The sequence below is a fragment of the Montipora capricornis genome, chromosome 7, assembly GCF_036669925.1.
Source record: "Montipora capricornis isolate CH-2021 chromosome 7, ASM3666992v2, whole genome shotgun sequence".
NCBI lineage: Eukaryota > Metazoa > Cnidaria > Anthozoa > Scleractinia > Acroporidae > Montipora > Montipora capricornis.
In genome coordinates this window covers 38,197,482-38,203,122 of record NC_090889.1, presented here as the reverse complement: position 1 = coordinate 38,203,122, position 5,641 = coordinate 38,197,482, and positions in this window count along the sequence as shown.

Sequence of the window (5,641 nt, the reverse complement as noted above, 5' to 3'; positions counted from 1 at the left end):
TGGAAACAGCCACAAGGTAAGGGGACATTTTCGGGCACTGGGACATGTAAGGTAACCATTATAATGTTGATATTTGCATCATTTAGCATTATCAATAATGATAAATTTGTATTCCTAAATCGCTACCAAAGCTCATACCGCCCTACACAGATAATAAATAAATACAAGAATAGCTCAAAAATTAAAAAAGAGAAAAAAATCAAATAATAACAATAATGCCATAAAATTAAAATTCAGATATCTTAGGACTTTTTGAACAGCCAGATTTTCAGATCTGTTTTGAACTTAGCTAGCAAATGGACAACTTTAAATTGTAGACGGTAGCGTATTCCAAACCATATAGGAGCAATCACTGGAAAGGCACGAGCGCGCGTCTTCGGACTCTTCCCTTCTACGTTGCTTTGCTTCCATATTGTTTTCATTTTGGCAGTGCCGTTCATTATCATCGAGCACTCCGGCGCCTTCCACCAATGTGACCTGCGTTCGATTGCCAGATTCGGAGTCATTGTGGGTTGAGTTTGTTGGTTTTCTACTCTGCTTCGAGAGGTTTTTCTCCATAAAAACCAACTTTTGATTTGACTTTTTTTAATTTGTTGGTTTCAGTTTACAGTGTCCCCAATTAGTGATCCAGCACTAGAAGACTAGACAGACTAGATCCTTTCCTTTCCTTTTTCTTCACTTTACACGCTATGCACCTCAACTTTACCGCTGAAATAGGCCATTTCCGACTTCATGTCTGCCTCCTCTTCAAAGCGGCGAGTCTAAGTGCAAAGTTTTTCTTATGAAAATTAGTTTCATTCATATGTAAATTAGAACTAATTACCATCACAAAAACTATGCACTCAGACTCGCTTTGAAGAGGAAGCAGACATGAACTGGGAAATAGCCTTTTACATTCAGATCGATAGCACAAATCAAAGCTTCGTAACAAAAAAGTGTTTGTTGAACATACAGAACTTAAGTTACAAACTACAGAGATAAAGTTTGGAAAATTAGGCTGAACAGTTTTGTCAAAAAACAATAGTTTTTTCTCATTTGCAGTAGATTCGGCACATGTAAAGTCATATGTTTGAAACGGGTCTTAAACTTTATATTGAGCCAATCATAACAGCCTACATAGCGTCGATGACGTCACAATGATAATTTTGCGTTTTGGGTCAGGTCGTTGCAAACAGTACCCACTTACTTTGATTTCATCTCTAGTTCTTTGCCTCTTTCTTCCTCTCTTTTTATTGCATCATTTAAAAAGTCAATCTGGCCTTTGAGAATTTCGGTTTCACGATTCCTGTGGCAAACAAGAGGAAATAAAAGGCTGATAGATATCGATACTTCGGTACACGACGAGAACAGACCATTTTACAGTTCTGTGCTCAGTTACCAGGCCTTTGAATAAAAGCGAGGCTGAAGTTGACCTTCTTTTGATACAAACCTCACTGCTTTTCTTATGTAAATAGAAACTCGTTAGCATTATATACAACTTGATTTAGATAAGAAAAGCAAGGAAGCAAGGTCAACTCTAGTCTCGCTTTTAGTCAAAAGCCTAGTAACTGATCACAGAATTAAAAAAATGGTCTATTTCATGTTTGACCGCCCGACAACATAGCATCGACGGGGTGAATCGATTGCAAGCTACTGTTCCCGAAAAGGAGTCCGCAAATAAGTCTGCCTGTGTTCACAGGCTACGTCCTAGACGGTAAAGATCATTGTAAAGCGCCTTTGAGACGTTAGTGATAAAGGCGCTATATAAATGTACTACTTTTAAAGAGGGACAATTGTCTTCTAAACTTTGTTCAATGGCCTAGCTCCAATAAGGCTCTCATAGCTCAGTTGTTGAGCATCCGAACTAGTAATCGGAACGTCGTAGGTTTGACTCTTCGGTTCGGAAGCGCTCGGATTTGTTCCGAGTATCCCCAAATCACCAGTCCCGAGTCACCATCTCCCACGAGTCTCTTACAACTCAGTCGGTAGAGCATCCGAACTAGTAATCGGAAGATCGTAGGTTCGACTTCCGTTCAGGAGCACTCGGATTCTTTCCGAGTATCTCCGAGTCATTATCGGTAAATATATATCTCTATATTTGTATTGCTTTAGGTTTATTTGTATCTTTATCTAAAAGATGTAACTGAGGGACTTTCAAAACCTAAGACGGCGACGTCGACGAAAACGACACCTCAAAATATAACTATGCACTTTCGCGATTATTCCCGGATCCCGTTCACGTCACACAATGTGGGCCAATTGCAAGTATAAAGATAAATTAGTACGAGTGGTGTCTTAGAGAGAGGGCGAGGGAGGGAGAGAGAGAGAGGACACAAATAAGTTGTCACTTATTTACCAGCTAAGGGTGTATCCGTATGGCGAAAAACTATAATCGAGGTCTTGAAAATGCTGCCCGAGGCCGGCAATAACACATACTTCTCCTTAGCGGAACTTAAAGCCAGTCGAATTGTTTTGTTGTTTTTTTTTTCGATTGGCCGCTTTTGAGGTATTTAAGGACGGTGCCTACTAATTCAAAGGTATTTTTGGCGGTTCACTGAATATGTGGGAAAAGCAGATCTTAGCAAGTGTTATCGAAATCCAAAAAGAAAATTGGGGATAACCACGCATTTTTCGAAGGTAATTAATCAACAATATTTGTCAAAAGCAATGTATGGCGTTCTTTTCCAAATTGAAGTTTGTATCTCTGAAAAATGCGTGGTTACCCCCAATATTCTTTTTAGATACCAAGATCACTTGCTAAGTCCTGCTTTCTCCGCATATTTTTGAACCGCGCAATAATATCCCTGTATAAATTAGCAGCGCCGATAGGAAATCCGAGTATCTCGAGATGCGCAGAACGTATGCGCAATAACAATAGCGGGCACCGTTCTTAATTGCGCAACTAAATGTCAATTAAAATCAATTTATAAATCAATAGAGCTAGTCATGCATCGAAGAGCTCGAGCTCATTCCAGAACACTACAAGTGCAATGGGAGAATTTTTGGTCGAATGACTTTGTTTTGTTGGCTCACTAGAATTGTCTGGTAACTAAGCAATAAAAGCGAAGAAATATGTTCAGAGCCTTACAATTGGCCTATATGTACCGGTCACATTTCCTCTCTTGTTTCCCTGAATTTCCTACTTGGTTTAAGAGCAAAATGATTTGGAGTGTTAAGTTTTTCACAAATCTATCACTAAGTCGTGATGTCATCGATATGGATCTATTACCTTGTATGTTCAATACTGCTAAAGGGAACCAAAAAGAGTGTTACGTAATGAGATATTGGGTCAATTTTTCGGCCCATTCCCTCGGGCGGCAATCTCCATTCTCAAGCGCGGTCTGGTTCATCGTGAGCAACAGTGCATTCGTTTCATAACCAAACATTAGATCTCATTCCTTACCTCCCCCGGTTCATGTTGCTAGAACTAAGGGCCTGTTTACAAGAATGGAGGATGCCCCTGCTGACTGAGTTACCCGGCTAGGAATGGGTGCAGGGATGGCGCAGTGGTGAGAGCGCTCTCCTCCCACCAGTGTGGCCCGGGTTCGATTCCCAGACTCGGCGTCATATGTGGGTTGAGTTTGTTTGTTCTCTACTCTGCACCGAGAGGTTTTCTCCGGGTACTCCGGTTTTCCCCTCTCCTCAAAAATCAAAATTTGATGTGATTTCCGTTAACCTGTTAATTTCAATAGGCCATTTCCGAGTTCATGTCTGCCTCCTCTTCAAAGCGAGTCTAAGTGCAAAGTTTTTCTTATGAAAATTAGCTTTTATTCATATGTAAGGTAGAACTTTTTACCATTGTGACCTTCATTGTGGCACAAGTTCATCCTGTTTCTCCTTATGGCCCAGTTGTTACAGGCATGGATCTGCATGTGGTTGCGCTCAGTTCAAATCCGAAAATCAATTAGATCTATTTGCACATGAGAAAGAAATTCGGTTTGTTATTATAACCAGAGATAATGCTTATTCCTGGTGTATTTTGCATAGCGACGTAATTCAACTTCGTACAGTATCTGACGATTTGTCCTTTAGAATCCAGCGGATTTCAGTTGCTGATTCGATGGCTTAACGGTTGATTCAGAGGAGACGTAATCTCGAACGTGCGATAGTGCGATTGTTCGAATCCTTGGAACGGCATGGAATTTTGTGAAAGCTCAAGGTAAGTGGAACAGTCCTTTGGTAATAATGTAAGGGACAGTAAGGAAGAAGGAAAGGAAGGGAGAGACGGTAAGAAAAGAAAAACTTTAGGCAAGGGAAAGATGGAGGAGGAATTAAGTCACTCTCTCTTTTTCATTATTTTCTTTTTTATCTCCCCTAAAAATCCAGGCCCCATTTTTTTATTACATGCCAAGAAAAGGGAAATTAAACCCTTTTTTAGACATTTCATAATGACCTAGGTTGAAAAAAATTGATCTAGGTTAAATTAAAAGTAACCTAAACTCAAATTTGTAAAGGTAATCAGATGACTTCGCATGCAATTTGTATATGTAATAGGACTACATGCTGTCCAATTTAGAAATGATTGGATGAGAAAAATTCTTAGGACAGTCAAAATCCGTAGGCCGAGACCAATTTGACAGGCCGAGGAATTTTTTTAATCCAGTTATTTCCAAATTGGACAGCATGTAGTCCTGTTATCTATTAATTATATAGCATCCAAAGAACGTCGTCAGAATAAGCGATTTTTGAGGCGAGCATTCTGCCGGCAGAATAAGGCATTTTCGAGCAGAATAGGGAAATTAAAGGCGCTAATAATATGCATGACAGTTGTAAGAAAAATTCACAACTAAATTGAAAGCAAATGGAAAATACCTCGTGTTTTATTTGATTATTTGACCTAAAGTAAGATGAATTACAATTTTGCTTCGCATAATTAATATCTATCTAATTAGTTTTTAGTGGTTAGGCCTAGGCTCCCTTCTGTATTTGCGAAATCTTTTTCAGATACCGAGCAGAATGCGAGCAGACTATGTCCGAGCAGAATTTCGAGCAGAGTAAGCGATTTTTACGAGCATTGCATGCCGTAGGCAGAATAGGCCATTTCACGAGCAGAATTAATCCAAGCCTATTTTTTATCAAATCTCCCGGTCTCCCGCGGGAATCTTCCGGAGAATACCTACCGTGGCTCTTTTTTCAGAATTTTTTCATTAATTTCGTTATTTTCGAGATGCCAAAAACGAAAGTAAACAAGAAGTGGACAGTACCCGTAATTTTGAAACGGTATACAGTAATGGAAACTATTTGTGTTTGCCTGGTTTATGGCCGCAGATCGAATCTGTGCTTTGACCTAGGCAAAACCTCATCTACCGTAACAGAAAGTCTTGCCATTACCTAGGTTTTTTGACTAGACAGATTTTGACTAGACATTTGTTTGCTTTGGTTTCAGCTCTATTTTAATGCATAGTGGCAGTTGAGAATACGTGAAATTAATAAAATTGCGCGTATAGGAAGACTTGATTTTGAAGTCAATAAAAATATCGAATAATGTGATTATATTTACATCATTTCGTTCTTTCAGTTCTCCATTTATTCTTGCGCTGATGGTCAACGCGGTCGCTTTGAAAAATACAAACAGCAGACCTGCATATTTGTGGTGTTCCAGCGCATTGGTGAAACGAGAGGTATTATTGGTCGAGTCGTACAATATAGTTCCACTGGCTCA